Here is a 27,919-nt window from a genome sequence, read left to right on the forward strand (position 1 = left end):
GGAAGTTCTGCTAGTAGCCATGTCTGCCTGGCTGTGTCTGTTATGAATGTGCTTGTGTGTCCTGGAGGGAGCGATGTGTGCACAAACTAAGGTTGCAGATCCGGTCACACTCTCAAAACCAAAGGGGACAGAAGTAGGAGATGAAGTCAGGAAGATTAAACTCAGGGATCAGATCATGTAGATCATTTTAAGGATATCTCTGTTGAAACGTTTTTAAAAGTTACAGTGTCTTGGCTTGATAAGGCCACTGGAAAAACAGGAAACATGAAAAAAAAAAACTGAGTTCATTTTAAACAGCATCCATCCTCTTGCCCCTGCAGAAAGGTGAACAAAAGGCAAATGACACAAACCTGAAATACTAGGCAGAGGAGTTTTGATGATGTGATACAAGAGACAGTCCAGGTGTCTGAGCGTGAATAACTGAAGAGTGGGTGTTATTTGAGGAGGATGAAGAGAGGTTGGGAAGGAGGTGGGGGAAGAGAACATTCCCAATCTCAGCTTACTGTCATGCCTTCCTGCCTCCTACCTCCTGTCACATCAGTCCTTCCTGTAAATGCTGGCAGAGGAGCCCCTGGCCCTAGTGCCACGTTCTAGAAGATGTTCTCTGCCCTTCTCCAGCCAGGCTGGTCACCACTAGGTGATGATTCCAAGGGGCCAAAGGGCCATGTCCCCCGGAATCCATGCACCTCCTTCTAGACCACACCCTCCAGTACCTGGGACCCTGGAATGATCTACTCCTATAGTCCCAAGCCCACTTCCAGCATCCCTGCCTGCCTCTTTCCAGGGTCCACCTTCTGGAGGGCCAAGCGGGCTTCTGGGGTGTGCTCTGCAAGCTGAGGGGCTGGAGGGCTGCAGTAGAACTTGAATGTGAAGCTGGGATGTCCACCCATCATTAGTCACCTCTCCAAGCAGGAGGGAGCCAGGAGTGAGAAGAGAAGGGGCAGGGTCACAGGCTGGGGGAGTGGAGGCTGGCTCTCCTTGTGAGGTGATATTCTGGTACTTCACACGGAGGAACCCAAGTTCTGAATTCAAACTTTGTATTCCATGTCCTTAGGAAGCACTGTTTGCCAAGGTAGGAGGACAAAACATATTCTATGTAACAGTGTGGAGCTCAATTTATAACTTTATATGTTGGACATATGGTATGTGGCTTCCATTTATTTGTGCTTTTTTTTTTTTTTTTTTTTTAGATGAAGTCTCGCTCTTGTTGCCCAGGCTAGAGTGCAGTGGTATGACCTCGGCTCACCACGATCTCCACCTCGAGGGTTCAAGCGATTCTCTTGCCTCAGCCTCCCGAGTAGCTGGGATTACAGGTGTGTGCCATCATGCCAAGCTAATTTTTGCATTTTTAGTCGAGACAGGTTTCACTGTGTTGGCCAGGCTGGTCTCGAACTCCTGATCTCAGGTGATCCACCTGCTTCGGCCTCCCAAAGTGCTGGGGTTACAGGCCTGAGCCACCGCGCCCGGCCCATTTGTGCAATGTTGAGGGCAGCATGCTCTCCGTCCGGGCTTCTCTCCTCAGCCACTGACTCCAAAACCAAGACCCTGTTAGGGTCAATCTTAATGATTCATTTTCCCTTGATTTTATTTCATGGTGTCTAAATTTGTCATTTCCTCCTTAAAGCATTAAATGGTAATATTTTCATTTAAATGTTTCAGAATAAACATTGGTATTTGTGACATGTGCCTTTTGTTCACATGTCTGAGAAGGAAAAATGATGGATGTGTTTTTGGTATTAACTCAATGATTTGTCATTTGTGTTCTGCTTTTCTATTTTTCCAATATTCTATGAAGCTATACTGTAACATCATTTTTCTTCTGATCTTAATACCACAATGATCGTATTTAAATAGAGACATCTATCTAAGTTTCAATTAATTCAGAGACATTAGGACAGGCAATACACAGTATTCTCTTCTTATTCTCAGGTTTGCAGTTGTATGTGCAGTAGCTGAGTTTGGTCAGCAGATGGCAGTGAACATCTTGTCAGAAAGAAAAATAATTATTTAGGTTGCATTAAAAATAAAGAGCCAGAGACAGAAAACACAGGACCTGTGGAGAAGCAGACGTGCTACAAAACACTGCCTTTCTTGCAGGAAAGGGCAATGCCGCTTTTTTCTTTTTCTTTCTTTCTTTGCCACATCTCATTCTATCGCCCAGGCTGGAGTGCAGTAGAGGATCTTGGCTCACTGCAGCCTCTGACCCCCCGGGTTCAAGCAAGTCTCGTGCCTCAGCCACCCGTGTAGCTGGGATTACAGGTACCCGCCACCACACCAGGCTAATTTTTTGTATTTTTAGTAGAGACAGGGTTTCGCCAGTGTTGGCCAGGCTGGTCTCGAACTCCTGACCTCAGGTGATCCACCCGCCCCGGCCTCCCAAAGTGCTTGGACTACAGGCGTGAGCCACGGCGCCCAGCCCAGTGCACATTTTTTATGGGATCCATACATAGCAAGTCCTTGCTTCATGCACCCCTTTCTACCCAACCTGCTTACTTGTTCAAGAGAAATTGTGTGCATGAGATGTTAAATTAATGGCACACTCATATTGGGGAATTCTGAGACAGGGAGGGTGAAGCTGGGGTGACCTGGAGTGCAGAAGGCTGGCCCTGCCTCACAGTCCCCAGGGAGGGCCGGGCTGCTGAGTGGCACAATCTGCCCCTCCAGATGCCCGGCTCTGACCCGCTTCCTGCCGCAGCATCTCGGCTAGGCCTCCCTGCTGCCCTGCATGCTTGGGGCATCCCAGGCTGGCTCCAGGCTCCAGAACCCCACCGGGGCCTCCCACCCGAGCAGCCCCGCGTGGCCTGCGAGGAAGACAGCTTGTTTAACCCGTGCAGCCTCATCTCCCGGCTGATCTGGTGGTTACCATGGCAACCCCCAAGGCTCCTCAGGCATTGTCACTGACTGACCAGGCTTGGAAAAACCATTCTGGAATGGACGGAGGTATATTTGGGGGGACATTTTAATGAAAGAGCAGCTTGACCTAGTTTTAATGCAACACCATGAAATGGCAGGGACTTGAGGCGTGACCGAATAGAAAGGGATAGCTGCTGCCAGCAAACGGGAAGGTCTCCCAGGCTGAAGAGAGGCAGAGTAAAGGAAGGCCTCGACCTTTGCTATTTCCTCATCTTCCAACAAGAAGAGCTCAATCCCCAGCCTGGCCAACATGATGAAACTCTGTCTCTACTAAAAATAAAAAAATTAGCCAGGTGTGGTGGCAGGCACCTATAATCCCAGCTACTCAGGGGGCTGAGGCATGAGAATTGCTTGAACCCAGGAGGGGGGAAGCTGCAGAGAGCCGAGATTGTGCCAGAGTGAGACTCTGTCAAAAAAAAAAAAAAAAAAAGAAAGAAGAGCTCAACCCTCAAATTAGTGGGGCAATTCTCCAACGTGGGAAACTATGGGCTCCATAGAGTGCAAAGGCCTTGCTTTATGCACCCCTTTCTACTCAACACAGCTTACTTGGGGAAATGTCAAACAAATGCAGAAATAGAGAATAATTCTGTGTGTTGTTTTTTTTTTTTAAGAGACAAGGTCTCATTATGTTGTCCAGGCTGGTCTGGAATTCCTGGCCTCAACCATCCTGTCTCAGCCTCTTGAGTTTATGTTTTAATAAAGATATAAATATAAGATTATTGTAATTCTGTAAAAAAAGGAAAACAAAACAAAAAAATGCCTTATTGGAAAATATGGGGGAAACATTTCTGACAATTTAGAGCTAACATTTAGCTGTACTGTTCATATTAGGTTTTCCAATTTCCAAAGGCTACCATAGCAGGCAATCTCTAAAAGACCCCCCAGAGACACCACCTCCGAGGATCCCTGCCCTTGTTATCCTTCCCCTTCAGTATGGCCTGGACTTAACGATTTGCTTCTGATGATTGGAATACACAGGAAATGATGCTGTATCATCCCATGTCACAAAGGGGTTCTGTCTTGGGTGCTAACTTTTTGTCACTGCAATCTCAAACTGCCATTTCAGGACAGGCAGACAGCCTTGGGGGAGGCCCACGTGGTGAGGAACTGAGACCTGCCAGCAACCAGGAGAGAGGGCTGGGAAGTGGCCATTCCAGCCCCACTAGAGCCTGGAGATGACCACAGCCTCAGCTGTCAGCCTCACTGTAACCTCATGAGGGACCCAGAGCCAGAGGACCCAGTTGGGCTGGGCCTGAGTTCCATTCCACAGAAGCTATCAGAAAACAAGTGTTTGGGTTTGTTTGTTTGTTTGTTTTAGACGGCATCTCACTCTGTCGCCCAGGCTGGAGTGCAGTGGTGTGATCTTGGCTCACTGCAACCTCCACCTCCTGGGTTCAAGCGATTTTCCTGCCTCAGCCTCCCGAGTAGCTGGGACTACAGGCGCCCGCCACCACGCCCAGCTAATTTTTATACTTTTAATAGAGATGGGGTTTCACCATGTTGGCCAGGATGGTCTCGATCCCTTGACCTTGTGATCCGCCTGCCTCGGCCTCCCAAAGTGCTGGGATTACAGGCATGAGCCACCGCGCCCATGTTTGTTTTTTTAAGCCATTGTGTTTTGGGGAATTTTACTACACAGCAGTAGTTAATGCATAGAGCCATTTGTTTTTTCTCTTGCTTCCATAGTTCAAACTGTTGTTACGAGTGTGTCATAACCATCTGGTTACATTTGATTCCAGGCTTCATCATTTACAGCTGTAAGTGATGTAAGGTAAGTTACCTGGCCTCTTTGAGCCTCAGTTTTCTCATCAGTAGAACAAATGTATATTTTTTAAGGATTAGATGAGGCCCGTGCAGTGGCTCACACCTGTAATCCCAGCACTTTGGGAGGCTGAGGTGGGCGGATCACTTGAGCTCAGGAGTTCGAGGTGAGCCAGGACAACATGGTGAAATCCCATCTCTACCAAAAAATACAAAAATTAGCCAGGCCTGGTGGTCCCAGCTACTTGGGAGGCTGAGGTGGGAGAATCGCTTGAACCCGAGAGGCAGAGGCTGCAGTGAGCTGAGATCCTGCCACTGCACTCCGGTTTGGGCGACAGAGTGAGACCCTGTCTCAAAAAAGCAAAACAAAACAAAAAAAGATTAGATGTGTAGATACTTGCAAAGGTCTTAGGACAAATTTAGCTCACAGAAAAATGCTTAGTAAATTAGCTATTCTCATTATTATTGAATGCAAATAATTCACATTTCTATACAACTATTTTCTCTGTATCTATAATTTATCTTTAGTGACTGGTTTCTCCCTCCAGATTAACAAAAACTAGCAATGAAATGGGAGATGTCGTCTGAATTAAAACTGTGCAAATGTAACCTAAGTGGCTTGCAGAGGTACTGCAATCCCCACCTTCCAAAGATGTGCTAGTTGGTCAATCCTTACAGCCTATGGCTCCCACTTTCTTTCACTCCATATCCATTCCAGACATATTTGCCTTGTCTATTCTTAAAAATTATGGGCTGTCCATGAAACATCTACCTGATACCCATACATCCTCCTTGACATCCAGGTTTGCTCTCCTCTGGACACAGGCTGTGGGGGCTCAAATCTAACTGAAGGTTTAAGACAGAATTCACAGCGTTAGAGAAGATGCATGGGGCCTCTTCCCAGATGCCAGTCTTACACTGTCAAGATTGACTTTTAGAAATAAACGCGACATCTGTATCTGTTCTCTCGTGGTGTCATCACAAAGTGCGTCCATGATAGAGAAAATCCATGGACTTAATGAAGTGTGTTCCCTCCTGATACAGCTTGGCTGTGCTCTCCAAATCTCAAGTTGAATTGTAATCCCCAGTGTTGGAGGTGGGGCCTGGCAGGAGGTGATTGGATCACAGGGCCAGATCCCTCATGGCTTGTTGCTGCCCTCACGATAGTGTGTTCTTGGGAGATCTGGTTGTTTAAAAGTCTGGGACCTCCCCCTTCTCTCTTTCTTGTTCCTGCTTTCACCATGTGACATTCCTACTACGCCTTTGCCTTCCACCTTGATTGTAAACTTCCTGACGCCTCTTCAGAAACTGATGCTGGTGCTATGCTTCCTGTACACACAGTAGAAGTGTGAGCCAATTAAAGATTAAACCCCCTTTCTTATAAATTACTCAGTCTCAGGTTTTGTTTGTTTGTTTGTTTTGTTTTGTTTTTTTGAGATGGAGTCTCTCTCTGTCGCCAGCAGGCTGAAGTACAGTGGTGCAATCTCGGCTCACTGCAACATCTGCCTCCTGGTTCAAGCGATTCTCCTGCCTCAGGCTCCTGAATAGCTGGGACCACAGGCACACACCACCACACCAAGCTAATTTTTGTATTTTTAGTAAAGACAGGGTTTCCCCATGTTGGCCAGGATGGTCTGAATCTCTTGACCTCGTGATCCACCCACCTCAGCCTCCCAAAGTGCTGGGATTACAGGTGTGAGCCACTGTGCCCGGCCTCAGGTATTTCTTTATAGCAATGCAAGAATGGCCTAACACACCTCCCTCACAAGTTAATAAATCCTAACATATTATGTGTCGATGGCAGGTCTCAGACTCAGGTTTTTGCTGCTATTGGCAGTGGCTTGTTGCCAATATTTATTGAAGGTTTGAAGTGTAGTAACTGAAAAACCCTATAAGGTAGGTACTATTAGACTCACTTTCTGAATTAAAACAATGAAGGCACAAGGATTTCAAGTCACTTGCTCAACAACACACAGGTAAAGAGGCAGAGCTGAGATACTAAATTTGGTAGTCTGTGAACAGAATCTGCATTCTTATTCACTAGAGGAGACAGGTTCTCTGGGATGTTTTTCTAAAATGCCATCTCATTGAATTGCAAGCCAGTAATCCACTAGATTGCAGAAACTTAATCTCAGTCAAAAGCCATGGTGTCCGGCGTGACCCATGTTTCCTAGGGTCATGTCTGAGTTAGTTGGGAATATAAACAGTGCTTTGGGATCCGGATGAGGAATCTGGTCCTCAGCCATCAAACCATGGAAGTTGTTGTCACGTTGTTCCTACAGATGGCACTCCTGCCTGACTTCACCCAAAATCTTTTGGGTGCTTGAGAAACACTAGGCAACCCCAAGGGCTGGTGTTTGGGAGACTCTGCAAGACCATCTCCTCCTAACTCCACCTATGCACAGATCTACTCATGTTTAGTCTAGCTCTGCATCCTCAGCTCTCCACGGGAAAAAGACCTCAGGGAACAGGACTTCCAAGACCTTATGTCACCATCCTCACTTGACCTGATGGAAGAGGTTGGATGGGATCAAGGGGGCACTCATGTAGCAGCCAGGATCATAGCCCTACATGTTTTTATTGCTGCTGCCCACACCCCTGCAACCCAGATATGCTGAGAGAGGCCCTGTCTTTTCCTGGATTCCCATTTACACACCTATAACAAACAGGGCTGCACCAAGAAGCCCCTCCCTAAGGTTTTATGTTAGACAAGTACAGGCTTGTGTATGGTTCAAAGATGTTTTTGCTGTAAGATTTGTCAGTTTGGATTTTAGCCTGAAGTTGGTGGGTACTCTGGAGATAGTTAAACCTGAAAGGCTTGGGAAGGCAATGGTTTGCTTGAAAAGAGACAAGAAAATGAAGAAAGAATGAGCCAAAGAAGAGGGAGCAGAGGTTAGGTGTGGTGGCTCATGCCTGAATTCCAGCACTTCGCGAGGCCAAAGAAGGACTGTCCCTTAAGCCTAGGAGTTTGAGACCAGCCTGGACAACACAGCAAGACCCCATCTCTAACCAAAAAAAAAAAAAAATTAGATCCCATCTCTAACAAAAAAAAATTAAAATATTAACCAGGTGTGGTGACACTCTCCTGTAGACCTAGCTACTTGGGAGGCTGAGGCCGGAAAATCCTTTGAGCCCAAGAGTTTAAGTTACAGTGAGCTAGGGTGGTGCCTCTGCACTCTAGCCTGGGAGACAGAGCAAGACCCTGTCTCTAAATTAAAAATTAAAAAAAAGAGGGGGAAGAAAAGAATTTAAAAATGGGAGGGGAACCACTTAACATCTGTTCAGGGATGTGGCTGTCTCACTAGCACCAATGAGATTAATATCATCACCATCACCTTCATCAATACCATTTTGCATGTGTCATCTCTAATCACATGCCCAGAGGTCAAACACTGGTGGCCCGAGGGTGGAGTAAGCATCCCAGGGCAGGCAGTGACTACCTCACAGTAGTTCCCACCAACCTCACGTCCCTCATGTAGGTACCAGCCAGGCCCATTGGCATTGAAATGTATAGACTCAGATGTGTTGGGCAGGCCTAGGTAGAAATCTCACTTGAAGGCCACAGTATATTTATCATATACATGGAGTTATGATGCATCTCTGCCCAGGAATAGAACTCAAACAAGAGTCTTAGAAATGCACTGAAGTGAATGAGATCCAGAACCTTAGGGCTGGTCACCCTGAGTCTCAGCATTATGTCTTCTTCCACCACCTGTTTCCTCTATTGTAGTCTTACAAGTGAGTCGGGGCCAGTGGTCGCTTAATCTTCCCCTCTCCTCTTGATGCTGCCTCCACATCCTCACCCCTCCTCAACAGCAAAAACGAAATGACCACACAGCTCCCCAGCTGGTTTTGTGTCTAACATTTTATCCTAAAGTTTTGAAAAGAAAAAGAAAAGAACCTGATAATTTCTAAATAAGGTAATTCATTTAGGCACTGACAGCCATTCATGCATCACTGTGAATTCATTTACCAAATTAATCAATCAATTTAGTCCAATAATCAGATCAAGCAGGCAGCAGACCAGTTTGCTCTGGTTTGATTTATTAGATGACTAGAAAGATCAGACGATTAGATCAGATTAATCAAATGCTTTTTACAAGCATCCACAGAACAGAAAAGGTCTTCCCAGGGCATCATGAGCTAAACCAAGCGTGCTGGGGGACTGGGCTCTGGAGAGGAGCTGCTTGGGGTTCTAGGCTCCCAGTTTGCTCAGGTTTTAGAAGTCCCGCATTGAAGAGGCACGGCTGAGCAACCCAGTTACCGGACATCTGTGTTAGTTTCCTGTGGCTTCAGTAACAAACTACCATAACCTTAGTGGTTTAAAACAACACAAATTTATTATCTCACGGTTCCAGAGGTCGGAAGTCAAAAATGGGTTTTACGGGCTTAAATCAAGGTGTGGACAGAACTGCATTCCTTCTAGATTCCAGGGGAAAACCCATTCCTTCCCTTTTCCAGCTTCCAGAGGCCACCTGCATTCTTCGGCTCATCACTCTGATCTTTGCTCTGCCATCAGTCACATCTCTCGCTCCCCGCCTCCTGCCTCCCTCCTTCGCTTATAGGGATGCTTGGGTTCACACTGGGTCCATCCAGATAATTCAAAGTCATCTGTCATCTCAAGAACCTTAGCTTAACCCCCCCTGCAAAGTTCCTTTTGCCATGTAAAGTAACATATCCACAGGTTCCAGATCAGGATGCAGACATCTTTGGAGGACCGTTATTCCACTTCTTACAACAATCCAAGGCCATGACCAGGTTTTCAGAAGCCAAGATGGCCTGCCTGGTCCTTTCAATACACCCCTGTGCTTGGAGACACTGAAAGGCCTCATGGGATAAAACCACACACTGCTGGTTCTACCACAGCTCTTAAAATTAAAGTAGTCTGTCTGCATTAAAACCCAGCTTCCAGAAAACTTCTGCTATCATGGAAATATATAACCTCGGTGGATAAATAGCATGCTTCCAAAAACGCTTATCGCCTATCATTAGGGAATGACAGGTGGGTTTATCACATTTCCTGTGATGAAGAGGTGCCATAATTAATTACCTGTTGGGAAGGGACCAGGTGATGATGCTTTGAACTTGGGACTGGAGGCCCAGCTCCAGACTCCAGAAAAGATGAAAAGCATTGAACTTAAAATGGTTACTTCTTCCATGAAACATGTTAGCTGGAGACAGAATCCAATAACAAACTCAGCTATATTGAAGTGTGTGTGTGTATGTGTGTGTGTGTGTGTGTGTGTAAAATCTTGTGTTTTTCTTATGATTTACCTCTACCAACAACAGTGCACTTCGAAGATCCAAGGCTTGGAACTGGGGATAAAGTCTATAAGGGTAAAAATAAAAATCGTCAATATATGCTATGTCCTGAGTGAGTGGGAAATAATGTGGCTGTTAAAAGCTGACTGGGTCTTCAAGGAAGTTGTATTAGTGCATTTGGGGGGTCATAACAAAGTGCCAGAAATTGAGTGGCATAAAACAACAGAAATTAATGTTCTCACAGTCCTGGAGAGTAGAAGCCTAATCAAGGTGTGGGAGGGGAAATTCCTTCGGAGGTGTCTTGCGGGGGCTTGCGGACAGCCGTCCTCTCCCTGTGTCATCACGTGGGCCTCCCTCTGAGTGTGTGTGTCTTATTATAAAGACACCAGTCATATGGGATCAGGGCCGACCCTAGTGGTCTCCTTTTACCTGGATTACCTCTTTGAATAACTTATCCAAATACAGTCACATTCTGAGGGACTGGGGTTAGGACTTCAACGTATGAATTTTGGAGGGCACAATTCAATTGGTAACAGAAATGTAGGACTGAGAAAAGCAAAGAGGAGGAGGCAGCAGAGGTGGAGTAGAGTGGAATGCACATATATATGGCAGAGAAGGCTTGAGAGGGGCTGGAATTTGGGCAAAGAGATTTTGTTTTTGGTTTTGTGTGTGTGTGTGTGTGTGTGTGTGTGTGTTTTCTTTTCTTTTTTTTTTTTTTTCTTGAGATGGAGTCTTGCTCTGTTACCCAAGCTGGAGTGCAGTGGTACAATCTCGGCTCACGGCAATCTCTGCCTCCCGGGTTCAAGCAATTCTCCTGCCTCAGTCCCCCGGATAGCTGGGACTACAGGCGCCAGCCACCACTCCCAGCTAATTTTTCTATTTTTAGTAGACACGGGGTTTCACCATGTTGGCCAGGATGGTCTTGATCTCTTGACCCTGTGATCCACCAACATCAGCCTCCCAAAGTGCTGAGATTACAGGCATAAGCCACCGTGCCCAGCCCAAATATCGTTCAATCTACTCTTAGGTAAGGGAAAGACACCAAACACAGACAGACTGGATGACAATAAGGAGGCTCTGTGCTGCCTCTAGATAAGTCACTGATAAAAGCTTGGTTTCAGGGTTTCTAGGTCTTCTTTCATCTACACTCTGCTTGTCATAGCACTCATAGTGCACTCACTGTATCAGTCTGGTCTCACACTGCTAATAAAGACACACCCAAGACTGGGTGATTTACAAAGAAAAGAAGTTTAATTGACTCACAGTTCCACATGGCTGGGGAGGCCTCACAATCATGGTGGAAGAGCTAGGGACGTCTTACATGGCAGCAGGAAAGAGAGAGCTTATGCGGGGGAACTCCCCTTTATAAAATCATCAGATCTCGTGAGATTTACTCACTATCACAAGAGCAGCATGAGAAAAGCCTGTCCCAGTAATTCAATTACCTCCCACCTGGTCTCTCCCACAACACGTGGGGATTACTACAATTCAAGGTGAGATTTGAGTGGGGATGTAGAGCAAAACTGTATCACTCACATTTCAATAGTACCCAGACTATGTCTGTTTCCCTCCATGACTAAAAACTCTAACTTTCCATTGTGAGGCAAACAGTCAAAATGAAGGAGATATGCAAAGTTTCCCACTTTACTTCGTTGGGGACAGAAAGCTGATGTAGATAAGCGTTGTCCTAAAACCTCTCCACCTTAATTTCCTCATCTATAAAAAGAGTGGATATCCTGGATGATTCTAAAATTATATTAATTAGTAGGATTGGAAACTGAAATCTACTTATGACTCTAGAGAAAATTATTTAACATATGCTTCCCAGGGAAATATTAAATTAAAATCATGGCTACATAATGACTAAATACCAAATGAGGATATCTATCAATAAAAAGAAAGGCAGTTAGCAACATAATCAATCGATATACTGTTTATGTTTTATTATGAACATGAACCAGTTCCTTAAGTCAATTACTGCCTGCATTACTTTGCTAGGGCTGCCATAACAAAGCACTGCAAACTGTATGCTGAACAGCAGAAATGCATTGTCTCATAGTCCTGGAGATCAAGGCATTGGCAGGGTTGGTTCCTTCTGAAGATGTTAGGAAAGAATCTGTTTTCGACCTCTCTCCTAGCTTCTCGTAGTTCCCTGGCTTGTGGCTGAATAACATGTCATTCTCCCTGGGTGCATTTCTGTGTCCAAATTTCCCCTTTTTATAAGAACACCAGTCATATTGGATTAAGAGCCCACCCTACTCCAGTATGACCTCATCTAACTAATTACATCTGCAATGACCCTATTTCCAAATAAGGTCACCATTTGAGGTACTGGAAGTCAGGACCTCAACATATGAATTTAGCAGGGGACACATATAAAACTATAACACCACCTGTCAGTGGATTAAAAAATAATAATGAGAACATTTAAGTCTCTCACTGTATCAGTCTGTTCTCACATTGTTCTAAAGAAATACCTGAAACTGGGTAATTTATAAAGAAAAGAGGTTTCATTGGCTCCCAGTTCCACAGGCTGTACAGGAAGCATGGTGCTGGCATCTGCTTAGCTTCTGAGGAGGCCTCAGGAAACTTATGATCACAGCAGAAGGTGAAAGGGAAGCAGTCACGTCTTACATGGCAGGAGCAGGGCGAGAGAGAGTGGGGGGAAGGTGTTGCACACATTTCAACAACAAGGTATCGTGAGAACTCACCATCATGAGAATAGCACCAAGGGGACGGTACTAAAGTATTCATGAGAAATTCACCCCCCGATCCAATCACCTCCCACCAGGACCCACGTCCAACACTGGGGATTACAATTGGACATGAGATTTGGTGGGGACACAGATCCAAACCATATCACTCATCCTGTCCATTTCAAAATAGAGACTCAGTCAACATGTACCTACACAGTAGCCTCCTCCTCTGTCCACAGTTTCACTGTTCATGGTTTCTGTTACCCACAGTCAACTGCGGTCCAAAAATAGATAAGTACAGTACGATATGATATTTTGAGAGAGACAACACATTCATATACATGTTATTACAGTATATTGTTATAATCGTTCTATTTTACTATTAGCTATGGTTGTTAATTTCTTATTGTGCCTAATTTATAAATTAAACTTTATCATAAGTATGCATGTATAAGAGAAAAACATACAGTAGTATATATAGTATACTATAGTCGTGTATATGGCGTTCAGCACTGTCCATGGTTTCAGGCTTCCACTAGTGGGCTTGGCACATATCTCCGTCAGATAAGAGGGGATTACTATATTTTCTGTAATGTTCCTCTTAATCAGTAATTAAATCAAAAGCATTTTTTTAAAAAGAAAACTTTCTAAGTCAACTAAAGAAAAACTCTTGTTCTCCTGTATGTCTTTTTCTATATGTCATCATAAAACTTTGCCTCTAGAAGCTTTCCAGTTCTTCTAGCCTATCTGTTTTTACCCCTCCAACTCAAGTATAGTGATGTTTAGAGGTTATTTCCAGAATGTTTTCCACTTAAGGGATCCTTGAAGCAACAAGTTAGACTGCCTTTAATGATTTCGGTGTCTGCAATGTACCCACAGGGAAGAGAACCAGTCCTTGTCGGTAGCTCAGAGTAACCCCAATTTCAATGTGTTTGGTAAATGTGATGGAAGTCTCCAAAATTGCAGTCTAGACTCACTCAGCAGTCTCCAGAGCACATGTTTATAACAAAACAAATAGAATGTTTTTATATTCCTCTTTTATCTTGCAGTAAACATTGACAGGACACACTTTTCTTTCACCCTTCTTCACTTTTAATTAGCTTTTACAGACCGTAATAGAGCTGTAAACACCATGTGAAGCAGTAGCATTTTCCGCTCACTTAAGAATTCAAGGGCAGGCGTGGTGGCTCACGCCTGTAATCCCAGCACTTTGGGAGGCCAAGGCGGGTGGATCACCTGAGGTCAGGAGTTCTAGACCAGCTTGGACAACATGGTGAAACCCCATCTCTACTAAAAATACAAAAATTAGCTGGGCATGGTGGCACGTGCCCGAAATCCAGCTACTGGGGAGGCTGAGGCAGGAGAATCGCTTGAACCCAGGAGGCAGAGTTTGCAGTAAGTCAAGATCACGCCATTGCATTGCACTCCAGCCAGTGCAACAAGAGCGAGATACTGTCTCAAAAAAAAAAAAAAAAGAAAAAGAAAAGAAAAAGAAAAAAAGAATTCAAGGTGGCCTCAAAGAATCCCCGCAATTTAGGAAAACCATAGTTTAATATGAACCTTTAAAGGATAAATGTACATTTAGCATTTGGGACTATTACTTGAAGTCTAGTTTGAAGATGTCTACTACTCTGAACGTTTAATAACTGATTTCTTACGGGCATACAATCAAATGAAATATGAAAAGGCCTGATTAGATGGAAAAAGTATCTTTTAAAGCTGTGGGGACATCTTGTGGCCAATTTTATTAAAATTTTTTATTATTTTATTTATTTATTTATTTATTGAGATGGAGTCTAACTCTTGTTGCCCAGGCTGGAGTGCAGTGGCACAATCTTGGCTCACTGCAACCTCCGCCTCCCAGGTTCAAGCAATTCTCCTGCTTCAGCCTCCTGAGTAGCTGGGATTACAGGCACATGCCGCCATGCCAGGCTGATTTTGTATTTTTAGTAGAGATGGGATTTCACCATGTTGTCCGGGCTGTTCTTGAACTCCTGACCTCCAGTAATCCACCCACCTTGGCCTCCCAAAGTGCTGTGATTATAGGCGTGAGTCACTGTGTCTAGCCAAGATTCTTTTTAATGAGATAACAGTTGATCCTCCTCCATGTGGGTGCATCCTGCCTCCATGGATTCAACCAAACATGGGTCAAAAATATTAGAAAAAATAATTCGTCTGTACTGTTTACATATAGACTTTTTCTTCTTGTCATTATTCCCTAAACAATACAGTATAACCATTATTTACATAGCATTTACATAGTGTTAGGTATTATAAGTAATCTAGAGATGACTTAGAGGATATGGGAGGATATGCGTAGGTTATGTGCAACACTACATATTTGCAAACATTACTATTTTCCCTTTTGTCTGCACACCCACAAATAAACACTTAAAAAGACATCATTTTACAATGGTGTAGAATTTGCATTTAAGGGACTTGAGCATCTGTGGATTTGGGTAGTCGTGGGAGGTCCTAGAACCCCCCACAGACACCAAAGGATGACTGTATTTTGACTGAACAAATATAGGGAATGCTTACAGTAGGTTAGTATAATTGTGCTGTATGCAAGGAGAATAAAGATAAAACACAAGCTGTTTTTTGAGGAAGTGATCAGAATAGAAAGAGCCTGAGCTATTTAATATGGCCAAACCTCATTTTATTTACTTATACAGAAGAAATCCAGGTATCTTGTTTCAAAACAAAAAAAAAAAAAAACAATTAAAAGTACAGATGTCATGAACACCTGTGGCTTTCACCTGTTTTCCATACAGCCTGCATTCCTTAGTACCAGCGCCTCAGTTTTACTTTAGAGACCAACCAGTGCACACTCTGTCCATGTGTTAAGGTGGGACTGCTGGTCAACTCCTTTGGCTCCAGGTCTATCTAATCCATGTATTCCTTTTTTTTTTTTTTTTTTTTTTTGACAGAGTCTCGCTCTGTTGGCCAGGCTGGAGTGCAATGGCGCGATCTTGGCTCACTACAACCTTCACTCCCCGGGTTCAAGTAATTCTCCTGCCTCAGCCTCATGAGTAGCTGGGATTACAGGCATGCACCACTGCACCTAGCTAAGTTTTGTATTTTAGTAGAGATGGGGTTTCACCATGTTGTCCAGGCTGGTCTCAAACCCCCAACCTCAGGTGATCTGCCCACCTTGGCCTCTGAAAGTGTGGGGATTACAGGCATGAGCCACTGCACCCGGCCAATTTCTTTTATTTAAGCCACCTAGTCTATTGTATTTTTATGGCAGCCTGAGCTAATACACAAGTTCAGAATATAAATACTTTTAGCTGTACATTGACCATATATCAGACTTTAAAAGTCTTAATACATTTTAAAAGATTACAATTTTACAGACTATATTCTCCAATAATGGCCCTAAATCAGAAACCAATAAGAAAAGAACACCTAGAAAATGTCCACGTTTCATTTTTTAAAAAGCTAATTGATGTTAATAAAATTACAGGTGAAGTTAGAAAATATTTTGAACTGAATGAGAATAGAAAATACAACATAGCAAAATCTATGAGGTGCAATGCTTAGAGGGAAGTTTATCACTTTAAATATTTAGAAAAGAAAAAAATTATACCAGTTATATTTCTTCTCAGGATGCTGAAAAATTCAAATTGAACCAAATTAAGTAGTAGAAAGAAAATAATGAAGATAAAAGCAGAAAGCAATGAAACAAGAAATAAAGAAAAAATAATAAAACCAAAAATTATTCCTTTGAAAAGAGTAATTGCATTAATAAACTCATAAAAAACCAGTCACACACATACAAAATATCTAGAATTAGGAATGAAAGAGGAAATATAACTGCTTATCCCACAAACATTAAAAGGATAATAAAAATATTATGGACAATTATATGCTAATACATATGTCAATTTAAATTAAATGACATATTTCAAAATTGTTCCAGGAAGTAATATTGAATCAGAATACCCTGTATCTACTAAAAAAATTTAATTTACAATAACGATCATTTCCATAAAGGATACAGTCCTAGGCAGTTTCAGATGGTGAATTCTATCAAACACTGAAATAAGAAAAGAATCAATCTTACCAAAACCCTCACAAAATAGAAAAAGGAACACTTCCCAACTCATTTTATGAGGCCAGCATCACTCTGATACCAAAATCTGACAAATCAGAAAAGAAAATTTCAGAAAATGTCTCTCATGAACATAGATGCAAAAGTTCTTAACAATATTAGAAAATCAAATCCAGCAGTATATAAAAATAATATTACATCACAACCAAGGAGCGTTTATCCACGGAATGCAAAGCTGATTTAACAATAGAAAACCACTCAGATAATTCACTACATTGACAGATGAGGGAGGAAAAACAACACAATTATCTTAATATATGAACAAAAACACTTGACTAAATTAACGTCATTCATGACAAAAACTCATAGCAAACTAGGAATAGAAGTGAACTTCCTCAGCGTCATAATGGTCAGTACGAAAACCACTACTGTTAACATACATGATGAAATATTGAACTATTTCCTTCTTAATTTGGAGAAAAAAATCATGAATATCTGCTCTCACCACTTCAATTCAACATTATACAAGAGGTTAGAGCTACTAAAATAAGGTAAACTTAAATAAATAAAGAATTTTAAAAGAGACAGAAGGAAGAAAGGGAGGGAGGAAGAAAGTTTGGAAAGAAGGAAGTAAAACTGTGTTTGTTTGCAGATGATGTGATATTTATGTAGAGAACTGTCAGGCCTCTGAGCCAAAGCTAAGCCATCATATCCTTTGTGACCTGCATGTACACATCCAGATGGCCGGTTCCTGCCTTAACTGATGACATTATCTTGTGAAATTCCTTCTCCTGGCTCATCCTGGCTCAAAAGCTCCCCTACTGAGCACCTTGTGACCCCCACCCCTGCCCGCCAGAGAACCCCCTTTTGACTGTAATTTTCCTTTACCTACCCAAATCCTATAAAACGGCCCCACCCCTGTCTCCCTTCACTGAGTCTCTTTTCAGACTCAGCCCACCTGCACCCAGGTGAAATAAACAGCATTGTTGCTCACACATAGCCTGTTTGGTGGTCTCTTCACATGGACGCGCATGAAATTTGGTGCTGTGACTCGGATCCGGAGACCTCCCTTGGGAGATAAATCCCCTGTCCTCCTGCTCTTTGCTCTGTGCAAAAGATCCACCTATGACCTTGAGTCCTCAGACCCACCAGCCCAAGGAACATCTCACCAATTTTAAATCAGGTAAGCAGCCTCTTCTTACTCTCTTCTCCAACCTCTCTCACTATCCTTCAACTGCTTTCTCCTTTCAATCTTGGCACCACCTTTCAATCTCTCCCTTCTCTTAATTTCAATTCCTTTCATTTTCTGGTAGAGACAAAGGAGACACGTTTTATCCGTGGACCCAAAACTCCGGCGCCGGTCACAGACTCAGGAAGGCAGCCTTCCCTTGGTGTTTAATGATTGCAGGGATGCCTCTCTGATTATTCACCCACATTTCAGAGGTGTCTGACCACGCAGGGACGCCTGCCTTGGTCCTTCACCCTTAGTGGCAAGTACCGCTTTTCTAGGGGGCAAGAACTCCCCAACCCCTTCTTTCCATGTCTCTACCACTTTCCCCCTTTTCTAGAGGGCAAGAACCCCCCAACCCCTTCTCTCTGTGTCTGTACCCCTTCTCTGCTTTTCTGGGGGCAAGAACCCTGATCCCTTATTTCCACACCCCAACCTCTTACCTCTGTGCCCTGATCCCTTATTTCCGTGCCCTGACCTCTTATCTCTGCGCCCCGATCCCTTATTTCCACACCCCGACCTCTTATCTCTGTGCCCCAACCCCTTATTTCCATGCCCTGACCCCTTTCCCACTTTTCTGGGGGGTAAGAACCCCCGAACTCCTTCCCTCCGTGTCTCTACTCTCTCTTTTCTCTAGGCTTGCTTCCTTCACTATAGGCAACCGTCCACCCTCCATTCTTCCATCTCCCTTAGCCTGTGCTCTCAAGAACTTAAAACCTCTTCAACTCACACCTGACCTAAAACCTAAATGCCTCATTTTCTTCTGCAATGCCGCTTGACCCCAATACAAACTCAACAGTAGTTCCAAATAGCCAGAAAACGGCACTTTCAATTTTTCCATCCTGCAAGATCTAAATAATTCTTGCTGTAAAATAGGCAAACGGTCTATGATGCCTGACACCCAGGTATTCTTTTACACGTGGGTCCCTCCCTAGTCTCTGTGCCCAGTGCAACTTGTCCCAAATCTTCCTTCTTTCCCCCCTGCCTGTCCCCTCAATCCCAACCCCAAGCATCACTGAGTCTTGCTAATCTTCCTTTTCTACAGACCCATCTGACCTCTCCCCTCCTCCCCAGGCTGCTCCTCGCCAGGCTGAGCTAAGTCCCGATTCTTGCTCAGCCTCTGCTCCTCCACCCTATAATCTTTTTGTCACCTACCCTCCTCACACCCGGTCCACTTTACAGTTTCATTCTGTGAGTAGCCCTCCCCCACCTGCCCAGCAATTTTCTCTTAAAAAGGTGGCTGAAGCTAAAGGCATAGTCAAGGTTAATGCTCCTTTTTCTTTATCCAACCTCTCCCAAATCAGTGAGCATTTAGGCTGTTTCATCAAATATGAAAAACCCAGCCCAGTTCACGGCTCATTCGGCAGCAACCCTGAGACGCTTTACAGCCCTAGACCCTAAAAAGTCAAAAGGCCATCTTAATCTCAATATACATTTTATTACCCAATCCGCTCGTGACATTAAATAAAACTCCAAAAATTAAATTCCAGCCCTCAAACCCCACGACAGGACTTAATTAACCTCACCTTCAAGGTGTACAATCATAGAGTTAGAGTAGAGGCAGCCAAGTAGCAGAGTATTTCTGAATTGCAATTCCTTGCCTCCACTGTAAGACAAACCCCAGCCACATCTCCAGCACACAAGAACTCCAAACCCCTGAACCGCAGCTGCCAGGGGTTCCTCCAGAACCTCCTCCCCCAGGAGCTTACTACAAGTGCTGGAAATCTGGCCACTGGGCCAAGGAATACCCACAGCCCAGGATTCCTCCCAAGCCATATCCTATCTGTGTGGGACCCCACTGAAAATCAGACTGTTCAACTCACCTGGAAGCCACTCCCAGAGCCCCTGGAACTGTGGCCCAAGGCTCTCTGACTGACTCCTTCCCAGATCTTCTCGGCTTAGCGGCTGAAGACTGACACTGCCCCATTGCCTCGGAAGCCCCCTAGACCATCACAGATGCCAAGCTTTAAGTAACTCTCACAGTGGAAAGTAAGTCCGTCCCCTTCTTAATCAATACGGAGGCTACCCACTCCACATTACCTTCTTTTCAAGGGCCTGTTTCCCTTGCCTCCATAACTGTTGTGGGTATTGACGGCAAGGCTTCTAAACCTCTTAAAACTCCCCAACTCTGGTGCCAACTTAGACAACACTCTTTTAAGCACTCTTTTTTAGTTATCCCCACCTGCCCAGTTCCCTTATTAGGCCGAGACACTTTAACTAAATTATCTGCTTCCCTGACTATTCCTAGGCTACAGCCACACCTCATTGCCATCTTTTCCCCCAGTTCAAAGCCTCCTTCACATCCTCCCCTTGTATCTCCCCACCTTAACCCACAAGTATAAGACACCTCTACTCCCTCCTTAGTGACCGATCATGCACCCCTTACCATCCTATTAAAACCTAATCACTCTTACCCCACTCAGTGCCAATACCCCATCCCACAGCGTGCTTTAAAAGGATTAAAGCCTGTTATCACTCGCCTGTTACAGCATGGCCTTTTAAAGCCTATAAACTCTCATTACAATTCCCCCATTTTACCTGTCCTAAAACCAGACAGGGCTTACAGGTTAGTTCAGGGTTTGTGCCTTATCAACCAAATTGTTTTGCCTATCCACCCCATGGTGCCAAACCCATATACTCTCCTATCCTCAATACCTCCCTCTACAACCCATTATTCTGTTCTGGATCTCAAACATGCTTTCTTTACTATTCCTTTGCACCCTTCATCCCAGCCTCTCTTCACTTTCACTTGGACTGACCCTGACACCCACTAGGCTCAGCAAATTACCTGGGCTGTACTGCTGCAAGGCTTCACAGACTGCCCCCATTACTTCAGTCAAGCCCAAAGTTCTTCCTCATCTGTTACCTATCTCAGCATAATTCTCATAAAAACACACATGCTCTCCCTGCTGATTGTGTTCCACTGATCTCTCAAACCCCAACACCTTCTACAAAACAACAACTCCTTTCCTTCCTAGGCATGGTTAGATACTTTCGTTTAGATACCTGGTTTTGCCATCCTAACAAAACCATTATATAAACTAACAAAAGGAAAACTAGCTGACCCCATAGATCCTAAATCCTTTCCTCACTCCTCTTTCCGTTCCTTGAAGACAGCTTTAGAGACTGCCCCCACCCTAGCTCTCCCTGACTCATCCCAAACCCTTTTCATTACCCACAGCCAAAGTGCAGGGCTGTGCAGTCAGAATTCTTACATAAGAACCGGGACCGCGCCCTGTAGACTTTTTATCCAAACAACTTGACCTTACTGTTTTGCCTAGCCCTCAAGTCTGCATGTGGCAGCCGCTGCCACCCTAATACTTTTAGAGGCCCTAAAAATCACAGACTATGCTCAACTCACTCTCTACAGTTCTCATAACTTCCAAAATCTGTTTTCTTCCTCACACCTGATGCATATACTTTCTGCTCCCCGGCTCCTTCAGCTGTACTCACTCTTTGTTAAGTCTCCCACAATTACCATTGTTCCTGGCACGGACTTCAATCTGGCCTCCCACATTATTCTGGATACCACACCTGACCCTCATGACTGTATCTCTCTGAGCCACCTGACATTCACCCCATTTCCCCATATTTCCTTCTTTCCTGTTCCTCACCCTGATCACATTTAGTTTATTGATGGCAGTTCCACCAGGCCTAATTGCCACTCACCAGCAAAGGCAGGCTATGCTATAGTATCTTCCACATCTACCATTGAGGCTACCGCTCTGCCCCCCTCCACTACCTCTCAGCAAGCCGAATTAGTTGCCTTAACTCAAGCCCTCACTCTTGCAAAAAGAATACGTGTCAATATTTATACTGACTCTAAATATGCCTTTCATATTCTGCACCATCATGCTGTTATATAGGCTGAAAGAGGTTTCCTCACTATGCAAAGGTCCTCCATCATTAATGCCTCTTTAATAAAAACTCTGCTCAAGGCCGCTTTACTTCCAAAGGAAGTTGGAGTCATTCACTGCAAAGGCCATCAAAAGGCATCAGATCCCATTGCTCTAGGCAACGCTTATGCTGATAAGATGGCTAGACAAGCAGCTAGCTTTCCAACTTCTGTCCCTCAAGGCCAGTTTTTCTCCTTCACAACAGTCACTCCCACCTACTTCCCCACTGAAACTTCCACCTATCAATCTCTTCCCACACAAGGCAAATAGTTCTTAGACCAAGGAAAATATCTCCTTCCAGAATCACAGGCCCATTCTATTCTGTCATCATTTCATAACCTCTTCCATGTAAGTTACAAGCCACTAGCCCATCTCTTAGAACCTCTCATTTCCTTTCCATCATGGAAATCTATCCTCAAGAAGATCACTTCTCAGTGTTCCATCTGCTATTCTGCTACCCCTCAGGGATTGTTCAGGCCCCCTCCCTTTCCTACACATCAAGCGCAAGGATTTGTCCCTGCCCAGGACTGGCAAATTAACTTTACTCACATGCCCTGAGTCAGAAAACTAAAATATCTCTTAGTCTAGGTGGACACTTTCACTAGATAGGTAGAGGCCTTTCCCACAAAGTCTGAGAAGGCCACCGCAGTCATTTCTTCCCTTCTGTCAGACATAATTCCTCGGTTTGGCCTTCCCACTTCTATACAGTCTGATAACGACCAGCCTTTATTAGTCAAATCAGCCAAGCATTTTTACAGGCTCTTGGTATTCAGTGAAACCTTTATATCCCTTACAGTCCTCAGTCTTCAGGAAAGGTAGAATGGACTAATAGTCTTTTAAAAACACACCTCACCAAGCTCAGCCACCAACTTAAAAAGAACTGACAATACTTTTACCACTTTCCCTTCTCAGAATTCAGGCCTGTCCTCGGAATGCTACAAGGTACAGCCCATTTAAGCTCCTGTATAGATGCTCCTTTTTATTAAGCCCCAGTCTCATTCCAGACACCAGACCAACTTGGACTGCGCCCCCAAAAACTTGTCATCCCTACTATCTTCTGTCTAGTCATACTCCTATTCACCGTTCTCAACTACTCATACATGCCCTGATCTTGTTTACACTGCCAGTTTACACTGTTTCTCCAAGCCATCACAGCTGATATCTCCTGGTGCTATCCCCAAACTGCCACTCTTAACTCTTGAAGTAAATAAATAATCTTTGCTGGCAGGACTATGCTGAATCTCCTTAGGCACTTTCTAATTAGATGTCCTAGGTCCTCCCAATTCTTAGACCTTTAATACCTGTTTTTCTCCTTCTCTTATTCCATTTAGTTTTTCAATTCATACAAAACCATATCCATGCCATCACCAATAATTCTAAATGACAAATGTTTCTTCTAACAGTCCCACAATATCACCGCTTACCATAAAATCTTCCTTCAGCTTAATCTCTCCCACTCTAGGTTCCCACACCACCCCAATCCTGCTTGAAGCAGCCCTGAGAAACTTCACCCATTATCTCTCCATACCATCCCCCCAAATTTTCGCCGTCCCAACACTTTACCACTATTTCATTTTATTTTTCTTATTAATATAAGAAGACCGGAATGTCAGGCCTCTGAGCGCAAGCTAAGCGATCATATCCCCTGTGACCTGCAGGTACACATCCAGATGGCCGGTTCCTGCCTTAACTGATGACATTCCACCACAAAAGAAATGAAAATGGCCCATTCCTGCCTTAACTGATGACATTATCTTGTGAAATTCCTTCTCCTGGCTCATCCTGGCTCAAAAGCTCCCCTACTGAGCACCTTGTGACCCCCACTCCTGCCTGCCAGAGAACAACCCCCCTTTGACTATAATTTTCCTTTACCTACCCAAATCCTATAAAACGGCCCCACCCCATCTCCCTTCACTGACTCTCTTTTCAGACTCAGCCCGCCTGCACCCAGGTGAAATAAACAGCCTTGTTGCTCACACATAGCCTGTTTGGTGGTCTCTTCACATGGACATGCATGAAAAGAATCCTAAGGAATCTACAAGTAACTTACCAGAAGTTAGTGAATTTAGCAAGATCACAAAGTACATGGTCAAAATACAACAATCAATTGTTTTTCTATAGACTAGCATTAGACAACTCAAAAAATAAGATCTAAGATTATGCTATTTACTATAGAGAGAAGTATACAAAATACTTAGAAAAATGTTTAAAGTCTTGAAATATCTTTATACTAGACAATTACAAAGATTCCCCAGAGAAATCAAAGCAGACATCAATAAATGGAGAGCCATGTGCATGAATTAGAAAACTAAATATTCCTAAAATGTGAAATTCTTCCCTAATTAATGTGTCTTCAGTGCAGTCTCAACATGTTCCTAGAAGACTTTTCCTTACATAGAAATTAACAAGCTGTTTCTAAAATCTATATAGCAATGCAAAGGACCTAAAATTATTAAAGCAACCTTTAAAAAAAAGAACAAATTGAAAAGACTCTGCACCAAATTTCAAGACTTAAAGCCAAAGTAATCAAGATGAGGTGGTATTTTCATAGAAAAAGAGAGACAGATCAGTGACTCAGAGTCCAGAAATAGACCCACACATATGCATTCTATTAATTTTTGATTAATAAATACACTGACTACTCTTGGTTTGGTGATATACATATGAAAAATGCAAATACAAGCAGATTCATGTTTTTCTAACATATTAAAGTAGCTGACAACATTCTTCAGGAAAAGGAAGAGATCAAGGGCAAAAGAAGTTTGTGGTCTAGCTCGGAGGTCTAGCACAAGCAAATGGAAAAGTAGAGATGATATAGATTATACTACATCTTAGAAGCAACACTATTATAGGCAAAGTGTACAAAAACTCATTTTAAATATAATACAGGAAGGGGACAAGAATAGCTGGGACTCTTGTAATGCATCCCACAGTCTAGCTCCATAAGGATGACCTCATGATGTTTGGTTATTCATTCATTTTCAAGAGTGAGGTCCTTAAGCCTATTTGAGAAAGAGAGGAGAAGGCATGGGGAATGAGGATAAAAGGAAACAAAGGAGCAAGGAGCTTTAAGTTGGTGTGATCACGCAGGAGCTCAGGAAAGGATACTCCAGAATCCAGGCCTCAGAAACAAAAGTTTCTCTCTGACTTTCCGCTGCCTCCTGACTCTGACGTCTCATTCTCCCTGAGGCTACTAATAGGAACGAAACTATCTCTGGCCAGGCGCGGTGGCTCACGCCTGCAATCCCAACACTTTGGGAGGCCAGGGTGGGCAGATCTCCTGAGGTCAGATGTTTGAGACCAGCCTGGCTAACACAGCGAAACCCCCTATCTACTAAGAATGCAAAAGTTAGTCCAGCATGATAGAGAGAGAGGGAGGGAGGGAGGGGGAGAGAGAGAGAGAGAAAGAAAGAAAGAAAAGAAAGAAAGAAAGAAAGAAAGAAAGAAAGAAAGAAAGAAAGAAAGAAAGAAAGAAAAAAAGAAAGAGAGAGAAAGGGAAGGAAGGAAGAGGAAGGAGGGAAGGAAGGAAGGAGGGAAGGAAGGAAGGAGAGAAAGAGAGAGAAAGGAAGGATGGAAAGAGAGAGAAAGGAGGGAAGGAAGGAAGGAGGGAGGGAAGGAAGGAAAGAAAAAAAGAAAGAAAGAAAGGAAGAGAAAGGAAGCAAAGGGAAAGAAAGAAAGAAAAGAAAGGGAAAGAAAGAAAGATTATCTCTTTCCCAGAGTGGGTCATAGAAACCAGAACCTCTTTTCCTTGACAACAACAATAAAACCGAAAATTATTACTCTGCCTCCCCCCACATCTTTCTTTTTTTTTTTTTAATTTTTTCTTTAAATAAAAAGAGAAAGAGACAGGGTCTCACTATGTTGCCCAGGCTGGCCTTGAATTCCTGGGCTCAACGGATTCTCCTGCCTCAGCCTCCCAAAGTGGTAGGATTACAGGCGTGAGCCACCACTCCCCAGGCTCAATGACTTTCTATGTAAAAGCTGGCCATAAATAAATTGTCTGACCTACCTTGTTTGATTGTAGGTCATAATAGCCCCATTCCAGAGAGGGTCCTGCCCCACACCCAGAAGGAAGAAACGTGGCATAGACAGGCCAAGAAGAATCTAGGCAGACTGGCCTTGCTGGGTTTCCTCACTCAGTCTGTCAGCATTAGACCAGAACCTATGACCCAATCCTGTTTCTACAGGGCTGTCCATATTGTGTTGGACCTAAGCATAAAAATGAACAATTTCCTCTATGTCTTTGGATCTTCATTCTGAAGGCTCCCATGTCACATAAAACTATGATCTAATAAATTTGTATGCCTTTTCTCTCATTAATCTGCCTTTTGCCAGTTGACTTTCAGTAAACCATCAGACAGTGAAGGGGAAGTTTCCCGTGGCCCTGCGATAACAATATGCCATCGAATGAAGAGCGTAAGGGCATCAATGCTCTATATCTGAATGACTATCTGTCTATTTGTGCTGCACCTTTCAGAAATTTGTTGGCATCTGTGGCCCACTGAAGTTAGGGACAAAATTGATGATACTCTCTGTATATATTTTAATTTTTATTTATTTATTTATTTAGAGACAGAATCTTGCTCTGTCGCACAGGCTGGAGTGCGGTGGCATGATCTCGGCTCACTACAATCTCCGCCTCCCGGTTCAAGCAATTCTCGTGCCTCAGCCTCCCAAGTACCTGGGATTACAGGCGCGTACCATCACATCCAGTTAATTTTTGTATTTTTAGTAGAGATGGGGTTTCACCATGTTGGCCAGGCAGGTCTTGAACTCCTGACCTCAAGTGATCTGCCTGCCTTGGCCTCCCAAAGTGGGAGTTACAGGAGTGAGCCACTGTGCCTGACCTCTATATATATATTTAAATTGTTACTTTCTTTCTAACATATATGTGATCTGTGATAGAAAATAATGTCATTAATCATAATTTCTAAACGTGGCATTTAAGAAAACAAAATTTTGCATTTTGAATGATAAATTTCCAACTACAGTTACAAAAATATATCCGAGAAAATGAACCAAGAGAGACTGAGATGGAAATTGCCAAGGCCTCTCTGTTGGATACTTCTTGTCCCACTGTTTTTTATCTTCCACTCCGGTGTGATAGCTTTTGACATGTAAATGTATCCATTCGTGGCCACTAGATGGCAGTCTACTCAAAAACACAGCTTGACTCCTTTTTCCACAAGGCTAAGGAATTTTGTTAGCATTTGACCTGTTCTCTCCCTCCAAAACCTAGCAAACCCAAGTTTTCATGAGTTTGCTAAGAACAAAAGTAGTTATCCTGAGTACCTAATAACTGAACAAAAAGTTTTTGCTATTTTCAACAAAGGGAACATTTGTCACAACAGGAATTCACTGGAGTTAAAGTGTCCCAGTCATGAGTTCAGTAAAAGGTACAAATTCCTTCCTCTCTCTCCCTTTAACTCTCCTTCTTTCTCTCTTTCTTTCTTCCCCTCTTCCTCTCTCCCTTTGTTTTCCCCCTCCCTCCCTCCTTTCTTTCCTTTCTTTCTTTCCTCTCTCTCTCTCTTCCTTCCTTCTTTCCTCTCTCCCCACTTCCCTAATATGGTTTGGCTGTGTCCCCACCCAAATCTCATCTTGAATTGTAGCTCCCATAATTCTCACATGTTGTGGGAGGGACCCAGTGGGAGGTAATTGAATGATAGGGGTGGGTCTTCCCATGCTGTTCCTGTGATAGTGAATACGTCTTATGAAATCTGATGGTTTTATAAATGGCAGTTTCTCTGCACGTGCCCTCTTGCCTGCTGCCATGTAAGAAGTGCCTTTGCTCCTCCTTCACATTCTGTCATGATTGTGAGGCCTCCTCAGCCATGTGGATCTGTGAGTCCATTAAAGCTCTTTCTGTTATAAATTACACAGTCTCAGATATGTATTAGCACCATGAAAATGGACTAATACACACCTCCTCCCACTCTCTTCTCTTCCTCCCTCCCTTTCTGTCTTCCTCTTTCACTCTCTCTCTTTCTCTTTCTTCCCTCTCACCCTCCCTCCCTTCCTTCCTTCACTTTGTTTATTTTTTGTTTCCTCACTTCTCTGGCATCTTCGGTGCTGGTTTCAGCCCCTGGAGTGTTGTAGAGGTGTAGAGGTG

At 43.7% G+C, this 27,919-nt stretch overlaps 1 long non-coding RNA gene across 1 annotated transcript in view; it reads left to right on the forward strand.

Moving 5' to 3' along the window:
- Window positions 1-27,919, forward strand: part of LOC129045161 (uncharacterized) — an 87,196-nt gene that overhangs the window by 53,472 nt on the left and 5,805 nt on the right. The window contains exon 2 of the long non-coding RNA XR_008504905.1: window positions 17,634-17,869. This is a non-coding gene — a long non-coding RNA (uncharacterized LOC129045161). The remainder of the gene's footprint in view (window positions 1-17,633; window positions 17,870-27,919) is intronic.

This window comes from Pongo pygmaeus, chromosome 8, assembly GCF_028885625.2.
Source record: "Pongo pygmaeus isolate AG05252 chromosome 8, NHGRI_mPonPyg2-v2.0_pri, whole genome shotgun sequence".
Lineage (NCBI taxonomy): Eukaryota > Metazoa > Chordata > Mammalia > Primates > Hominidae > Pongo > Pongo pygmaeus.